General features: G+C 42.5%; 1 protein-coding gene and 1 non-coding gene across 6 annotated transcripts in view; one reads left to right on the top strand and one right to left on the bottom strand.

Annotated features, from left to right (window-relative positions):
* Positions 1 to 17,897, bottom strand: part of LOC125773054 (uncharacterized) — a 99,088-nt gene that overhangs the window by 33,835 nt on the left and 47,356 nt on the right. The gene's annotated exons all lie outside the window — the stretch shown is intronic.
* LOC125773057 (5.8S ribosomal RNA) lies at positions 17,383 to 17,540 on the top strand. Its single transcript, XR_007419872.1, has one exon. It is a non-coding gene; the product is annotated as a 5.8S ribosomal RNA (ribosomal RNA).

The raw sequence follows: 17,897 nt of genomic DNA, 5'->3' as shown, positions 1-17,897 counted from the left end.
TTGAAATTATCTTTCGAATGATATATAGTGGTTTTTTGGTCAAAAAGTGACCCCTAGACTAGTAACGCTCCATACAAAAAAGCGCCTACAAAAAATTTTTTTTGCAAAATTTTGAAATTTTCGACAAAACCAATTTTCCAAAAACTACCAAAACGTGATCAGAACACACTTTAGACCATGAAAAGTGAAATCCGATGGTCATTTGCAACACTTGGTCAATCGAGAAAAATTTCACTTTTTTACTAGAGTCGGGAACCCTGGTTGAAAAATCGCTCAAGTGGCGGTTTTTGGCCAATAACTCGAATACTAGACGTCGGACGGGGGTGCCGTAGAACAATTTTTTGTAGCCCTTGAAATTATCTTTCGAATGATATATAGTGGTTTTTTGGTCAAAAAGTGACCCCTAGACTAGTAACGCTCCATACAAAAAAGCGCCTACAAAAAATTTTTTTTGCAAAATTTTGAAATTTTCGTCAAAACCAATTTTCCAAAAACTACCAAAACGTGATCAGGACACACTTTAGACCATGAAAAGTGAAATCCGATGGTCATTTGCAACACTTGGTCAATCGAGAAAAATTTCACTTTTTTACTAGAGTCGGGAACCCTGGTTGAAAAATCGTTCAAGTGGCGGTTTTTGGCCAATAACTCGAATACTAGACGTCGGACGGGGGTGCCGTAGAACAATTTTTTGTAGCCCTTGAAATTATCTTTCGAATGATATATAGTGGTTTTTTGGTCAAAAAGTGACCCCTAGACTAGTAACGCTCCATACAAAAAAGCGCCTACAAAAATTTTTTTTTGCAAAATTTTGAAATTTTCGACAAAACCAATTTTCCAAAAACTACCAAAACGTGATCAGAACACACTTTAGACCATGAAAAGTGAAATCCGATGGTCATTTGCAACACTTGGTCAATCGAGAAAAATTTCACTTTTTTACTAGAGTCGGGAACCCTGGTTGAAAAATCGCTCAAGTGGCGGTTTTTGGCCAATAACTCGAATACTAGACGTCGGACGGGGGTGCCGTAGAACAATTTTTTGTAGCCCTTGAAATTATCTTTCGAATGATATATAGTGGTTTTTTGGTCAAAAAGTGACCCCTAGACTAGTAACGCTCCATACAAAAAAGCGCCTACAAAAAATTTTTTTTGCAAAATTTTGAAATTTTCGTCAAAACAAATTTTCCAAAAACTACCAAAACGTGATCAGGACACACTTTAGACCATGAAAAGTGAAATCCGATGGTCATTTGCAACACTTGGTCGATCGAGAAAAATTTCACTTTTTTACTAGAGTCGGGAACCCTGGTTGAAAAATCGCTCAAGTGGCAGTTTTTGGCCAATAACTCGAATACTAGACGTCGGACGGGGGTGCCGTAGAACAATTTTTTGTAGCCCTTGAAATTATCTTTCGAATGATATATAGTGGTTTTTTGGTCAAAAAGTGACCCCTAGACTAGTAACGCTCCATACAAAAAAGCGCCTACAAAAAATTTTTTTTGCAAAATTTTGAAATTTTCGACAAAACCAATTTTCCAAAAACTACCAAAACGTGATCAGGACACACTTTAGACCATGAAAAGTGAAATCCGATGGTCATTTGCAACACTTGGTCAATCGAGAAAAATTTCACTTTTTTACTAGAGTCGGGAACCCTGGTTGAAAAATCGCTCAAGTGGCGGTTTTTGGCCAATAACTCGAATACTAGACGTCGGACGGGGGTGCCGTAGAACAATTTTTTGTAGCCCTTGAAATTATCTTTCGAATGATATATAGTGGTTTTTTGGTCAAAAAGTGACCCCTAGACTAGTACCGCTCCATACAAAAAAGCGCCTACAAAAAATTTTTTTTGCAAAATTTTGAAATTTTCGTCAAAACCAATTTTCCAAAAACTACCAAAACGTGATCAGGACACACTTTAGACCATGAAAAAAGAAATCCGATGGTCATTTGCAACACTTGGTCAATCGAGAAAAATTTCACTTTTTTACTAGAGTCGGGTACCCTGGTTGAAAAATCGCTCAAGTGGCGGTTTTTGGCCAATAACTCGAATACTAGACGTCGGACGGGGGTGCCGTAGAACAATTTTTTGTAGCCCTTGAAATTATCTTTCGAATGATATATAGTGGTTTTTTGGTCAAAAAGTGACCCCTAGACTAGTAACGCTCCATACAAAAAAGCGCCTACAAAAAATTTTTTTTGCAAAATTTTGAAATTTTCGTCAAAACCAATTTTCCAAAAACTACCAAAACGTGATCAGGACACACTTTAGACCATGAAAAGTGAAATCCGATGGTCATTTGCAACACTTGGTCAATCGAGAAAAATTTCACTTTTTTACTAGAGTCGGGAACCCTGGTTGAAAAATCGCTCAAGTGGCGGTTTTTGGCCAATAACTCGAATACTAGACGTCGGACGGGGGTGCCGTAGAACAATTTTTTGTAGCCCTTGAAATTATCTTTCGAATGATATATAGTGGTTTTTTGGTCAAAAAGTGACCCCTAGACTAGTAACGCTCCATACAAAAAAGCGCCTACAAAAAATTTTTTTTGCAAAATTTTGAAATTTTCGTCAAAACCAATTTTCCAAAAACTACCAAAACGTGATCAGGACACACTTTAGACCATGAAAAGTGAAATCCGATGGTCATTTGCAACACTTGGTCAATCGAGAAAAATTTCACTTTTTTACTAGAGTCGGGAACCCTGGTTGAAAAATCGCTCAAGTGGCGGTTTTTGGCCAATAACTCGAATACTAGACGTCGGACGGGGGTGCCGTAGAACAATTTTTTGTAGCCCTTGAAATTATCTTTCGAATGATATATAGTGGTTTTTTGGTCAAAAAGTGACCCCTAGACTAGTAACGCTCCATACAAAAAAGCGCCTACAAAAAATTTTTTTTGCAAAATTTTGAAATTTTCGTCAAAACCAATTTTCCAAAAACTACCAAAACGTGATCAGGACACACTTTAGACCATGAAAAGTGAAATCCGATGGTCATTTGCAACACTTGGTCGATCGAGAAAAATTTCACTTTTTTACTAGAGTCGGGAACCCTGGTTGAAAAATCGCTCAAGTGGCAGTTTTTGGCCAATAACTCGAATACTAGACGTCGGACGGGGGTGCCGTAGAACAATTTTTTGTAGCCCTTGAAATTATCTTTCGAATGATATATAGTGGTTTTTTGGTCAAAAAGTGACCCCTAGACTAGTAACGCTCCATACAAAAAAGCGCCTACAAAAAATTTTTTTTGCAAAATTTTGAAATTTTCGACAAAACCAATTTTCCAAAAACTACCAAAACGTGATCAGGACACACTTTAGACCATGAAAAGTGAAATCCGATGGTCATTTGCAACACTTGGTCAATCGAGAAAAATTTCACTTTTTTACTAGAGTCGGGAACCCTGGTTGAAAAATCGCTCAAGTGGCGGTTTTTGGCCAATAACTCGAATACTAGACGTCGGACGGGGGTGCCGTAGAACAATTTTTTGTAGCCCTTGAAATTATCTTTCGAATGATATATAGTGGTTTTTTGGTCAAAAAGTGACCCCTAGACTAGTAACGCTCCATACAAAAAAGCGCCTACAAAAAATTTTTTTTGCAAAATTTTGAAATTTTCGTCAAAACCAATTTTCCAAAAACTACCAAAACGTGATCAGGACACACTTTAGACCATGAAAAAAGAAATCCGATGGTCATTTGCAACACTTGGTCAATCGAGAAAAATTTCACTTTTTTACTAGAGTCGGGTACCCTGGTTGAAAAATCGCTCAAGTGGCGGTTTTTGGCCAATAACTCGAATACTAGACGTCGGACGGGGGTGCCGTAGAACAATTTTTTGTAGCCCTTGAAATTATCTTTCGAATGATATATAGTGGTTTTTTGGTCAAAAAGTGACCCCTAGACTAGTAACGCTCCATACAAAAAAGCGCCTACAAAAAATTTTTTTTGCAAAATTTTGAAATTTTCGTCAAAACCAATTTTCCAAAAACTACCAAAACGTGATCAGGACACACTTTAGACCATGAAAAGTGAAATCCGATGGTCATTTGCAACACTTGGTCAATCGAGAAAAATTTCACTTTTTTACTAGAGTCGGGAACCCTGGTTGAAAAATCGCTCAAGTGGCGGTTTTTGGCCAATAACTCGAATACTAGACGTCGGACGGGGGTGCCGTAGAACAATTTTTTGTAGCCCTTGAAATTATCTTTCGAATGATATATAGTGGTTTTTTGGTCAAAAAGTGACCCCTAGACTAGTAACGCTCCATACAAAAAAGCGCCTACAAAAAATTTTTTTTGCAAAATTTTGAAATTTTCGTCAAAACCAATTTTCCAAAAACTACCAAAACGTGATCAGGACACACTTTAGACCATGAAAAGTGAAATCCGATGGTCATTTGCAACACTTGGTCAATCGAGAAAAATTTCACTTTTTTACTAGAGTCGGGAACCCTGGTTGAAAAATCGCTCAAGTGGCGGTTTTTGGCCAATAACTCGAATACTAGACGTCGGACGGGGGTGCCGTAGAACAATTTTTTGTAGCCCTTGAAATTATCTTTCGAATGATATATAGTGGTTTTTTGGTCAAAAAGTGACCCCTAGACTAGTAACGCTCCATACAAAAAAGCGCCTACAAAAAATTTTTTTTGCAAAATTTTGAAATTTTCGTCAAAACCAATTTTCCAAAAACTACCAAAACGTGATCAGGACACACTTTAGACCATGAAAAGTGAAATCCGATGGTCATTTGCAACACTTGGTCAATCGAGAAAAATTTCACTTTTTTACTAGAGTCGGGAACCCTGGTTGAAAAATCGCTCAAGTGGCGGTTTTTGGCCAATAACTCGAATACTAGACGTCGGACGGGGGTGCCGTAGAACAATTTTTTGTAGCCCTTGAAATTATCTTTCGAATGATATATAGTGGTTTTTTGGTCAAAAAGTGACCCCTAGACTAGTAACGCTCCATACAAAAAAGCGCCTACAAAAAATTTTTTTTGCAAAATTTTGAAATTTTCGTCAAAACCAATTTTCCAAAAACTACCAAAACGTGATCAGGACACACTTTAGACCATGAAAAGTGAAATCCGATGGTCATTTGCAACACTTGGTCAATCGTGAAAAATTTCACTTTTTTACTAGAGTCGGGAACCCTGGTTGAAAAATCGCTCAAGTGGCGGTTTTTGGCCAATAACTCGAATACTAGACGTCGGACGGGGGTGCCGTAGAACAATTTTTTGTAGCCCTTGAAATTATCTTTCGAATGATATATAGTGGTTTTTTGGTCAAAAAGTGACCCCTAGACTAGTAACGCTCCATACAAAAAAGCGCCTACAAAAAATTTTTTTTGCAAAATTTTGAAATTTTCGTCAAAACCAATTTTCCAAAAACTACCAAAACGTGATCAGGACACACTTTAGACCATGAAAAGTGAAATCCGATGGTCATTTGCAACACTTGGTCAATCGAGAAAAATTTCACTTTTTTACTAGAGTCGGGAACCCTGGTTGAAAAATCGCTCAAGTGGCGGTTTTTGGCCAATAACTCGAATACTAGACGTCGGACGGGGGTGCCGTAGAACAATTTTTTGTAGCCCTTGAAATTATCTTTCGAATGATATATAGTGGTTTTTTGGTCAAAAAGTGACCCCTAGACTAGTAACGCTCCATACAAAAAAGCGCCTACAAAAAATTTTTTTTGCAAAATTTTGAAATTTTCGTCAAAACCAATTTTCCAAAAACTACCAAAACGTGATCAGGACACACTTTAGACCATGAAAAGTGAAATCCGATGGTCATTTGCAACACTTGGTCAATCGAGAAAAATTTCACTTTTTTACTAGAGTCGGGAACCCTGGTTGAAAAATCGCTCAAGTGGCGGTTTTTGGCCAATAACTCGAATACTAGACGTCGGACGGGGGTGCCGTAGAACAATTTTTTGTAGCCCTTGAAATTATCTTTCGAATGATATATAGTGGTTTTTTGGTCAAAAAGTGACCCCTAGACTAGTAACGCTCCATACAAAAAAGCGCCTACAAAAAATTTTTTTTGCAAAATTTTGAAATTTTCGTCAAAACCAATTTTCCAAAAACTACCAAAACGTGATCAGGACACACTTTAGACCATGAAAAGTGAAATCCGATGGTCATTTGCAACACTTGGTCAATCGAGAAAAATTTCACTTTTTTACTAGAGTCGGGAACCCTGGTTGAAAAATCGCTCAAGTGGCGGTTTTTGGCCAATAACTCGAATACTAGACGTCGGACGGGGGTGCCGTAGAACAATTTTTTGTAGCCCTTGAAATTATCTTTCGAATGATATATAGTGGTTTTTTGGTCAAAAAGTGACCCCTAGACTAGTAACGCTCCATACAAAAAAGCGCCTACAAAAAATTTTTTTTGCAAAATTTTGAAATTTTCGTCAAAACCAATTTTCCAAAAACTACCAAAACGTGATCAGGACACACTTTAGACCATGAAAAGTGAAATCCGATGGTCATTTGCAACACTTGGTCAATCGAGAAAAATTTCACTTTTTTACTAGAGTCGGGAACCCTGGTTGAAAAATCGCTCAAGTGGCGGTTTTTGGCCAATAACTCGAATACTAGACGTCGGACGGGGGTGCCGTAGAACAATTTTTTGTAGCCCTTGAAATTATCTTTCGAATGATATATAGTGGTTTTTTGGTCAAAAAGTGACCCCTAGACTAGTAACGCTCCATACAAAAAAGCGCCTACAAAAAATTTTTTTTGCAAAATTTTGAAATTTTCGACAAAACCAATTTTCCAAAAACTACCAAAACGTGATCAGAACACACTTTAGACCATGAAAAGTGAAATCCGATGGTCATTTGCAACACTTGGTCAATCGAGAAAAATTTCACTTTTTTACTAGAGTCGGGAACCCTGGTTGAAAAATCGCTCAAGTGGCGGTTTTTGGCCAATAACTCGAATACTAGACGTCGGACGGGGGTGCCGTAGAACAATTTTTTGTAGCCCTTGAAATTATCTTTCGAATGATATATAGTGGTTTTTTGGTCAAAAAGTGACCCCTAGACTAGTAACGCTCCATACAAAAAAGCGCCTACAAAAATTTTTTTTTGCAAAATTTTGAAATTTTCGACAAAACCAATTTTCCAAAAACTACCAAAACGTGATCAGAACACACTTTAGACCATGAAAAGTGAAATCCGATGGTCATTTGCAACACTTGGTCAATCGAGAAAAATTTCACTTTTTTACTAGAGTCGGGAACCCTGGTTGAAAAATCGCTCAAGTGGCGGTTTTTGGCCAATAACTCGAATACTAGACGTCGGACGGGGGTGCCGTAGAACAATTTTTTGTAGCCCTTGAAATTATCTTTCGAATGATATATAGTGGTTTTTTGGTCAAAAAGTGACCCCTAGACTAGTAACGCTCCATACAAAAAAGCGCCTACAAAAAATTTTTTTTGCAAAATTTTGAAATTTTCGTCAAAACCAATTTTCCAAAAACTACCAAAACGTGATCAGGACACACTTTAGACCATGAAAAGTGAAATCCGATGGTCATTTGCAACACTTGGTCAATCGAGAAAAATTTCACTTTTTTACTAGAGTCGGGAACCCTGGTTGAAAAATCGCTCAAGTGGCGGTTTTTGGCCAATAACTCGAATACTAGACGTCGGACGGGGGTGCCGTAGAACAATTTTTTGTAGCCCTTGAAATTACCTTTCGAATGATATATAGTGGTTTTTTGGTCAAAAAGTGACCCCTAGACTAGTAACGCTCCATACAAAAAAGCGCCTACAAAAAATTTTTTTTGCAAAATTTTGAAATTTTCGTCAAAACCAATTTTCCAAAAACTACCAAAACGTGATCAGGACACACTTTAGACCATGAAAAGTGAAATCCGATGGTCATTTGCAACACTTGGTCAATCGAGAAAAATTTCACTTTTTTACTAGAGTCGGGAACCCTGGTTGAAAAATCGCTCAAGTGGCGGTTTTTGGCCAATAACTCGAATACTAGACGTCGGACGGGGGTGCCGTAGAACAATTTTTTGTAGCCCTTGAAATTATCTTTCGAATGATATATAGTGGTTTTTTGGTCAAAAAGTGACCCCTAGACTAGTAACGCTCCATACAAAAAAGCGCCTACAAAAATTTTTTTTTGCAAAATTTTGAAATTTTCGTCAAAACCAATTTTCCAAAAACTACCAAAACGTGATCAGGACACACTTTAGACCATGAAAAGTGAAATCCGATGGTCATTTGCAACACTTGGTCAATCGAGAAAAATTTCACTTTTTTACTAGAGTCGGGAACCCTGGTTGAAAAATCGCTCAAGTGGCGGTTTTTGGCCAATAACTCGAATACTAGACGTCGGACGGGGGTGCCGTAGAACAATTTTTTGTAGCCCTTGAAATTATCTTTCGAATGATATATAGTGGTTTTTTTGGTCAAAAAGTGACCCCTAGACTAGTAACGCTCCATACAAAAAAGCGCCTACAAAAAATTTTTTTTGCAAAATTTTGAAATTTTCGTCAAAACCAATTTTCCAAAAACTACCAAAACGTGATCAGGACACACTTTAGACCATGAAAAGTGAAATCCGATGGTCATTTGCAACACTTGGTCAATCGAGAAAAATTTCACTTTTTTACTAGAGTCGGGAACCCTGGTTGAAAAATCGCTCAAGTGGCGGTTTTTGGCCAATAACTCGAATACTAGACGTCGGACGGGGGTGCCGTAGAACAATTTTTTGTAGCCCTTGAAATTATCTTTCGAATGATATATAGTGGTTTTTTGGTCAAAAAGTGACCCCTAGACTAGTAACGCTCCATACAAAAAAGCGCCTACAAAAAATTTTTTTTGCAAAATTTTGAAATTTTCGACAAAACCAATTTTCCAAAAACTACCAAAACGTGATCAGAACACACTTTAGACCATGAAAAGTGAAATCCGATGGTCATTTGCAACACTTGGTCAATCGAGAAAAATTTCACTTTTTTACTAGAGTCGGGAACCCTGGTTGAAAAATCGCTCAAGTGGCGGTTTTTGGCCAATAACTCGAATACTAGACGTCGGACGGGGGTGCCGTAGAACAATTTTTTGTAGCCCTTGAAATTATCTTTCGAATGATATATAGTGGTTTTTTGGTCAAAAAGTGACCCCTAGACTAGTAACGCTCCATACAAAAAAGCGCCTACAAAAAATTTTTTTTGCAAAATTTTGAAATTTTCGACAAAACCAATTTTCCAAAAACTACCAAAACGTGATCAGGACACACTTTAGACCATGAAAAGTGAAATCCGATGGTCATTTGCAACACTTGGTCAATCGAGAAAAATTTCACTTTTTTACTAGAGTCGGGTACCCTGAACGAAAAATCGCTCAAGTGATGGTTTTTGGCCAATAACTCGAATACTAGACGTCGGAGGGGGGTGCCGTAGAACAATTTTTTGTAGCCCTTGAAATTACCTTTCGAATGATATATAGTGGTTTTTCGGTCAAACAGTGACCCCGAGACTAGTAACCCTCCATACACAAAACCGCCTACAAAAACTTTGTTTTGAAAAATTTTGAAAAGTTCAAAAAAATTTTTTTTTCAAAAACTACTAAAACGTGATAAGAACTTACTATAGACCATGAAAAGTGATATCCGATGATAATTTGCAAAAGTTGGTAACTAGTAAAAAATTTCACTTTTTTACTAGAGTCGGTGCAACGAGAAAAAAAAAGTCCGTGATGGAGAAAAATGGCACGTTTTCCACGCCTGTACGCTTTCGTTTTCTATATAGGGGGTAGGTGAGCCAGAAGCATGAATTTGACTGAGTACGTATCTTTATGAATTGGGCCCTTCTAAATCGATTGAGACTACCCCCAGGACGATCGGACGACTGCTTCTGGCTCAAAATGTGGTTTTTAGATTTTGATCGTCAATTATGAGAGAAAAAATCGATTAGAAGTAAAGTTACGAAATGCTTGGTCTAAGTTGGGAAACGACTTCGGATATTTGTTGGACGTTGTCGTAGAAGGTCCGAGGACCAAGGAAAAGTGATTTCCAAGTGGATTTATGCACTATTAGTCGATGGTAAGATGTGAAATTAGTAGAACTTACCATACAGTTTGCGAAGTTGAAGCAATCGGTTGGTGAATATGGTACTGTCTGTCCAATTTGGTGGTTCGGAATGAGTCAAACGATGTTGATGATGGATAGACGTTCCGATTGCCCCCGATCGGGGAACATATAGTGGTCTTTAAGGTCCAAGTACCTATGTTTTGGTAAGCAGAACTGAGAGTTAAAGGATGAAAGTCGGCCATTCCTAATATCATCCTATCGGTGGTTCGCGAGTTGTTTGAGGACCGGACCAGCTCGCGATGAAACGGTCCTAGGGTATTGGTTATCCATCCAAGGAAGAGTAAATGCGATCCTAGATGTGTGTCGTTGGCCGTTCTACCGGTATCGCCTATCGATGAGATATCGACGGGCATGCCTTACTCGAAAGTTGAATTCTAGGATCGATGGTCAAACAGACCTATGAGCGATAAACCAAACTGAACACGTATTGATGTCGGCTTTTCCTATCATTTGATGCCGCAGGTTGTTTAGGGACCGGAGCAACTTGCGGCCGAGACGGTCCCCGGGGGTTTCTTTCTCCAAGGAGTGGAAACTATTAAGCAAGAGTTGTAGCAAGATACGATCCTCTGATGTGTCGTTGGCCGTTCATGCGGTATCGCCTGTCGATGAGATATCGATGGGCATGCCTTACTCTACCGACCTTCTAATTGAGAGTATTAATCAGGGATCGATGGTCAAACAGACCAATGAGCGATAAACCAAACTGAACACGTATTGATGTCGGCTTTTCCTATCATTTGATGCCGCAGGTTGTTTAGGGACCGGAGCAGCTTGCGGCCGAGACGGTCCCCGGGGGTTTCTTTCTCCAAGGAGAAGAAACGATTAAGCAAAAGTTGTAGCAAGATACGATCCTCTGATGTGTCGTTGGCCGTTCAAGCGGTATCGCCTGTCGATGAGATATCGATGGGCATGCCTTACTCTCCCGACTGGATTACTGAGAGTTTAATCAGGGATCGATGGTCAAACAGACCAATGAGCGATAAACCAAACTGAACACGTATTGATGTCGGCATTTCCTATCATTTGTCGCAGGTTGTTTAGGGACCGGAGCAGCTTGCGACCGAGACGGTCCCCGGGGGTTTCTTTCTCTAAGGAGTGGAAACGATTAAGCAAAAGTCGTAGCAATAATCGATCACCTGATGTGTCGTTGGCCGTTCTTGCGGTATCGCCTGTCGATGAGATATCGATGGGCATGCCTTACTCTCCTGACTGTTTAATTGAGAGTTATAATCAGGGATCGATGGTCAAAAAGACCTATGAGCGATAAACCAAACTGAACACGTATTGATGTCGGCATTTCCTATCATTTGTCGCAGGTTGTTTGGGGACCGGAGCAGCTTGCGACCGAGACGGTCCCTTCCCGAAAGATGGTGAACCGAGTCGTCTGGCGTAAAAACCGGACGACTCGAAAGGGCTTGACCCTTTCAAGTGAGCGATAATCACATTCTACGCTCAGTTCGACAGCTACAAGGCAATCACTCGCTATGTTCAGAGCTAATACATGCAACATGCCGGCATTGTTTCCACCGACGCATGGATTCAAGACTGGTGCACTTATTAGTTAAACCGTTCGCCTCCGGGTGTTTCGAGTTCAAGTCTGGATGAGGATTGTTCTTGCTGGTAATAGCTTGAGCCCCTGAATAAGGGGTCGAAGCGTACATCTTGAGACCATGTACAACATATTACCAAATCGGCACCATGGGTTCGGGTGCAAGTGATGTAACCGTGAAAGATGTTGAGCAGCCCAACATCGGTTTACACACGCATAATAGGAAGGCAGCGCTGTCGACTGGTCAGTCGTGTAAGAAGTGTGCATTATCGATCACAAATATATTGGTGATCTGTAGGTTGCGCATACACCATGCCCGGTGTAAAGTGCCGTGGTCCCCCCCGGGGGGCTGCATCAAACCGTTCGCCACGCGAACTACCCAATGGAACGAACTCGATGCATTTAATAAGAAGAAGAGATGATAATGAAACACGGTCGATTTAAGAGTTGAAAACGTTGAAATGCCTATAAGCAAGTCTTAAGTTGGTGGTTTCGTTGTGCCCCAACAAATTGGTGCCTTACCCTACACCAAAGAGCCATTCAACATGGTTCAAGTGAGCGATAATCACGCTCTACGCTCAGTATGACAGCTGCAAGGCAATCACTCGCTAAGTTCAGAGCTAATACATGCAACACGCCGGCATTGTTTCCACCGACGCATGGATTCAAGACTGGTGCACTTATTAGTTAAACCGTTCGCCTCCGGGTGTTTAGAGTTCAAGTCTGGATGAGGATTGTTCTTGCTGGTAATAGCTTGAGCCCCTGAATAAGGGGCCGAAGCGTACATCTTGAGAGTAAATGTACAACATATTACCAAATCGGCACCGTGGGTTCTGGTGCAAGTGATGTAACCATGAAAGATGTTGAGCAGCCCAACATCGGTTTACACACGCATAAGGGGTTTATTGTTATCTGTAGGTTGCGCATACACCATACCCGGTGTAAAGTGCCGTGGTCCCCCAGGGGGCTGCATCAAAACGTTCGCCATGCGAACTACCCAATGGAACGAACTCGATGTATTGAAAGAGATGAACAATTAATAGCGAGAATAGGGGCCCGGAAGCAATTCCGCGGCCCTACGGTCGATTCAAGAGTTGAAACGTTGTACAATCGTGGATAGCACCTAGTGCTAATATGGTGAGAGATAATGTGTGAGGAAATTTAGTTTCCTAAAGTTTAGTTAGTGGTTTCCGTTGTGCCCTAACAAACTTAAAGTTGGTGGTGACCGTTACACCCCAACAAATTGGTGCCTTACCCAACACCAAAGAGCCATTCCATATGGTTCTAGAGAGAGAGAGTTGTGTGGAAATTTATTTCCCACTAAGCGAGTGTGTGTCTGTAGTGGAACGAATTCTGGTTGATCCTACCAGTAATATACGCTTGTCTCAAAGGTTAAGCCATGCATGTCTAAGTACAAACATAAATGAATGTGAAACCGCATAAGGCTCAGTATAACAGCTATAATTCACAAGATCATCCTACCACTAGTTACTTGGATAACTGTGGAAAATCCAGAGCTAATACATGCAACATGCCGGGACTGTTGCCCTCGCGGGTAGCTGAACTGGTGCACTTATTAGTTAAACCAATCGCCTCCGGGCGGCTTGAGTTGAAGTCTGGATAAGGACGCAGATCGTATGGTCGCTTGTCGACTGACGACAGATCTTTCAAATGTCTGCCCTATCAACTATTGATGGTAGTGTAGAGGACTACCATGGTTGCGACGGGTAACGGGGAATCAGGGTTCGATTCCGGAGAGGGAGCCTGAGAAATGGCTACCACATCCAAGGAAGGCAGCAGGCGCGTAAATTACCCAATCCCAGTACGGGGAGGTAGTGACGAGAAATAACAATATGGACCTCTCTAACGATGGTCCATAATTGGAATGAGTTGAGTATAAATCCTTCAACAAGGATCAAGTGGAGGGCAAGTCTGGTGCCAGCAGCCGCGGTAATTCCAGCTCCACTAGCGTATATTAAAGTTGTTGCGGTTAAAACGTTCGAAGTTGATTGCCCGTCCAGACACGTGACCGCCACGGGCGCCCGGTTACACGCCGGGGCCGTTCGTGCGCGCGCTCACGGCTGCGACTCACAATGGTGTACTTGGGCGTTACTCTGTGAACGAGTACCGTGCTACCGGTTAACTCCGGCACGGGCTCCTCATGGTGCTCAAGATACTCACATTTACCTTGAACAAATTAGAGTGCTCAAAGCAGGCTAAGACAAAGCGTCCGGCCCCCCCGTGGGGTTGGCGTTGGCCGAGAATAATCTTGCATGGAATAATGGAATATGACCTCGGTTTATACGATTTCGTTGGTTTGTCAGAAACCTAGAGGTAATGATTAACAGAAGTAGTTGGGGGCATTGGTATTACGGCGCGAGAGGTGAAATTCGTAGACCGTCGTAGGACCAACTGAAGCGAAAGCGTTTGCCATGGATGCTTTCTTTAATCAAGAACGAAAGTTAGAGGATCGAAGGCGATTAGATACCGCCCTAGTTCTAACCGTAAACGATGCCAATTAGCAATTGGGAGACGCTACCCCTATTCGGTGCTCTCAGTCGCTTCCGGGAAACCAAAATCGGGTTCCGGGGGAAGTATGGTTGCAAAGTTGAAACTTAAAGGAATTGACGGAAGGGCACCACAAGAAGTGGAGCTTGCGGCTTAATTTGACTCAACACGGGAAAATTTACCAGGTCCAAACTTATCGAGGTAAGACAGATTGATAGCTCTTTCTCAAATTTAAGGGTAGTGGTGCATGGCCGTTCTTAGTTCGTGGAATGATTTGTCTGGTTAATTCCGATAACGAACGTGACTCAAACATGCTAACTAGAACGCTGTCAGCAGTGCGCCTCCGGGCGCACCTGACGTTACAGCCGGGCGGCGCCTTCACGGGCGGTCGTCGGCTACGTTTGCCCTGCTTAGCGGGACAACTTGTGTTTAGCAAGCTGAGAATGAGCGATAACAGGTCCGTGATGCCCTTAGATGTTCTGGGCTGCACGCGTGCTACAATGTGGGTCGCAGCGTGTTCTCGCCAATAGGCGCCCCCATTCCGAGAGGAACGGGAAATCACTAAAATGCCCATCTAGTCGGGATTGGGGACTGCAACGGTCCCCATGAACCTGGAATTTCTAGTAAGCACTAGTCATTAGCTAGTGCTGATTACGTCCCTGCCCTTTGTACACACCGCCCGTCGCTACTACCGATGGATTATTTAGTGAGGTTTCTGGAGGCTTACCTTCCGCGGTTCCTTCGTGAGCTGCAGCTGGCATGGCTGAAGTTGACCGAACTTGATGATTTAGAGGAAGTAAAAGTCGTAACAAGGTTTCCGTAGGTGAACCTGCGGAAGGATCATTACTGATGATCGTCCGCGAGTGACCAACCATGGGCTGCCTTCGGTGTAGCTCGGTCGCTCGCTTGCTATGTGTCAGAATTTGTTGAAAGCCAACTCGTTCGTTGTACACTTTGATGGGTGACCATCACTGTGTCCCCGTGCCGAGCTAGATCTCCCCTAGCCGTAAGGCACTTGAACGCCCCTTCGACGACGAGTTGCATGTGTGTGGTATGTGTCAGAATCTGGTGAAGCTTTCTGCATGTGATGTGCCTTGTGTGGATCCGTGGCCATTGCATTGTGTCTGGTGCTTAGATACCCAGACACTTAGAACGCTTGCGCGGAAAGCAAACTCGATCGTTGTACACTTTGATGGGTGACCATCACTGTGTCTCCGTGCCGTGATAGATCCCCCCTAGCCGTAAGGCACTTTGAACGCCCCTTCGACGACGAGTTACAAGAGTGTGGTATGTGTCAGAATCTGGTGAAGCTTTCTGCATGTGATGTGCCTTGTGTGGATCCGTGGCCATTGCATTGTGTCTGGTGTGTAGGTACCCAGACACTTAGAACGCTTGCGCGGAAAGCAAACTCGATCGTTGTACACTTTGATGGGCAACCATCACTGTGTCTCCGTGCCGTGCTAGATCTCCCCTAGCCGTAAGGCACTTTGAACGCCCCTTCGACGACGAGTTACAAGAGTGTGGTATGTGTCATAATCTGGTGAAGCTTTCTGCATGTGATGTGCCTTGTGTGGATCCGTGGCCATTGCATTGTGTCTGGTGTGTAGGTACCCAGACACTTAAGCAAACTCGATCGTTGTACACTGTGATGGGCGAGCATCACTGTGTCTCCGTGCCGTGTAAGAGCTCCCCTGGCCATCAGGCACTTGAAAGGTCCTTCGACGACGAGTTACAATAGTGGTGTGTTAGATACGTCAGGTGATGGTATCTACTGTTGTGCAATACGTATCCGGCCACGGCACGGAACGAACGGGAACTGTGGTGCAGACATACAAAGAGTTAAGCCTATTAGTCATTAACTCTAAGGACGGGGCCATGGGGCGGTACGCAAAGGATACGGATGAGCGAGTATGCAGGCCCAATACTCAATAGCTCGATCCGATCCAAGCACATGAGTTGACTGCGGCGCCAGGTTAACCAATGTGCTAGATTCTATTTGGCCAGTAGAATCTTGTGTCTTATGCGATTTGATACCAAGACACCAGAACGAAAGTTAGTTGAAGAGTTATTAAACTCTTATGAAGTATGGTTGTGCAATCACAACTTATGACTTTAACCTATAAAGTGGATATGGACTTGCAATTATAACATGGAATCTCTACACACCCCATGAGCTCGATCCAATCCACGCACACGAGTTGCCTGAGTAGCGACAGGTATACCGATGTGCAATACGTATCCGGCCACGGCACGGAACGAACGGGAACTGTGGTGCAGACATACAAAGAGTTAAGCCTACTAGTCATTAACTCTAAGGACGGGGCCATGGGGCGGTACGCAAAGGATACGGATGAGCGAGTATGCAGGCCCAATACTCAATAGCTCGATCCGATCCAAGCACATGAGTTGACTGCGGCGCCAGGTTAACCAATGTGCTAGATTCTATTTGGCCAGTAGAATCTTGTGTCTTACGCGATTTGATACCAAGACACCAGAACGAAAGTTAGTTGAAGAGTGATTAAACTCTTATGAAGAATGGTTGTGCAATCACAACTTATGACTTTAACCTATAAAGTGGATATGGACTATCAATTATAACATGGGGCACACACCATGTTCTCGATCCAATCCACGCACACGAGTTGCCTGAGTAGCGACAGGTATACCGATGTGCAATACGTATCCGGCCATAGGCACGGAACGAACAGGAACTGTGGTGCAGACATACAAGGGCCATGGGGCGGTACGCAAAGGATACGGATGAGCGAGTATGCAGGCCCAATACTCAATAGCTCGATCCGATCCAAGCACATGAGTTGACTGCGGCGTCAGGTTAACCGATGTGCAATACGTATCCGGCCATAGGCACGGAACGAACAGGAACTGTGGTGCAGACATACAAGGGCCATGGGGCGGTACGCAAAGGATACGGATGAGCGAGTATGCAGGCCCAATACTCAATAGCTCGATCCGATCCAAGCACATGAGTTGACTGCGGCGCCAGGTTAACCGATGTGCTAAGAGAGTTGTTCCTGGGCCTTCAAAGTGACTTCAAAACTATCTTAGCGAATGGTGGCCATGGGCGTAGACATGAGCCACAAGTCACAAGGCCTGGGACTATTGGGTAATAAAGACAACTTAGTCAGAAAGTTAGTCTTTGGACGTACCACCGGGATTGTGTTACATTGGGAACCTTACTATAAAACCCTAGGCAGGGGATCACTCGGCTCATGGATCGATGAAGACCGCAGCTAAATGCGCGTCACAATGTGAACTGCAGGACACATGAACACCGATAAGTTGAACGCATATTGCGCGTCGGACGATTAAACCCGGCCGATGCACACATTCTTGAGTGCCTATCAATTCCTTGATATACAACAAACCAAACTTCAGGGTGGAGCGTGCCACAATAGAACACTATGGCGAGCAGCCCGTCTAGTGTCGTGGGGGAAACACGCTTCCACACTGTGCATAATGGCGTGCTCGGGACCTTTGTTGGGACCGCAGGGCGCTGAAAGTAAAGGGGTGAACCGCATAAATCGCACGCACGTAAACGCGCACACACACAAATAGAGTGAGACGTATCGTAGGATACCGCTAAGAGTACGTTGTGAAACATGGGGAAATTCAATCGAAAACCTCTTTGATGTCCAAGAATTCGTTGACCGTATCCGTCGTAATACTGGATCAACGTGCTTGGGGGAAAACGTCAAAG

Source organism: Anopheles funestus, assembly GCF_943734845.2.
Source record: "Anopheles funestus chromosome X unlocalized genomic scaffold, idAnoFuneDA-416_04 X_unloc_19, whole genome shotgun sequence".
In the NCBI taxonomy this organism is placed as follows: domain Eukaryota; kingdom Metazoa; phylum Arthropoda; class Insecta; order Diptera; family Culicidae; genus Anopheles; species Anopheles funestus.
This window is presented reverse-complemented; position numbering and strand designations above follow the sequence as displayed.